We start from the raw sequence: 645 nt of genomic DNA, 5'->3' as shown, positions 1-645 counted from the left end.
TGGACATATTTGAAACTCGGACTTAGGGGGGAGGGGGAGCAAGGGCAACATACGTAACCTAAACATCTGTACCCCCATAATATGCTGAAATAAAATAAAATATGGGTTGCAAAAGGACAACATGTTCTGATTATACTGTTTCTTATATATCCTTTTGAAGAAACGTGTATTTCAGATATTAAGACAAGTATATTTTAGTAGTTTACAACAGGGTTGGCAAACTTTTTTTGTAAAGGGACAAATAGTAAATATTTTGGCTTTGTGGACCATATAGTCTCTGTGGCAACTATGTAGATCTGTTGTGAAAGCAGAAATAGTATAGTGTGGCTGTGTTCCAGTAAAATTTTATTTACAAAACTAGTGGCTGTCGGCTGGGCGCGGTGACTCACGCCTGTAATCCTAGCACTCTGGGAAGCCAAGGCAGGAGGATTGCTTGAGCTCAGGAGTTCGAAACCAGCCTGAGCGAGAGCGAGACCCTGTCTCTACTAAAAATAGAAAGGAATTAGCTGGACAACAAAAAATAGAAAAAATTAGCCGGCATGGTGGCACGTGCCTGTAGTCCCAGCTACTCGGGAGGCTGAGGCAAGAGGATCGCTTGAGCCCAGGAGTTTGAGGTTGCTGTGAGCTAGGCTGACACCACGGCAC

At 43.4% G+C, this 645-nt stretch overlaps 1 protein-coding gene across 1 annotated transcript in view; it reads left to right on the top strand.

Moving 5' to 3' along the window:
* ACADM (acyl-CoA dehydrogenase, C-4 to C-12 straight chain) overlaps positions 1–645 on the top strand; it is an 85,569-nt gene that overhangs the window by 9,053 nt on the left and 75,871 nt on the right. The window lies entirely within an intron of this gene.

The sequence above is a fragment of the Propithecus coquereli genome, unplaced genomic scaffold, assembly GCF_000956105.1.
Source record: "Propithecus coquereli isolate 6110/MARCELLA unplaced genomic scaffold, Pcoq_1.0 Scaffold7, whole genome shotgun sequence".
Lineage (NCBI taxonomy): Eukaryota > Metazoa > Chordata > Mammalia > Primates > Indriidae > Propithecus > Propithecus coquereli.
This window is presented reverse-complemented; position numbering and strand designations above follow the sequence as displayed.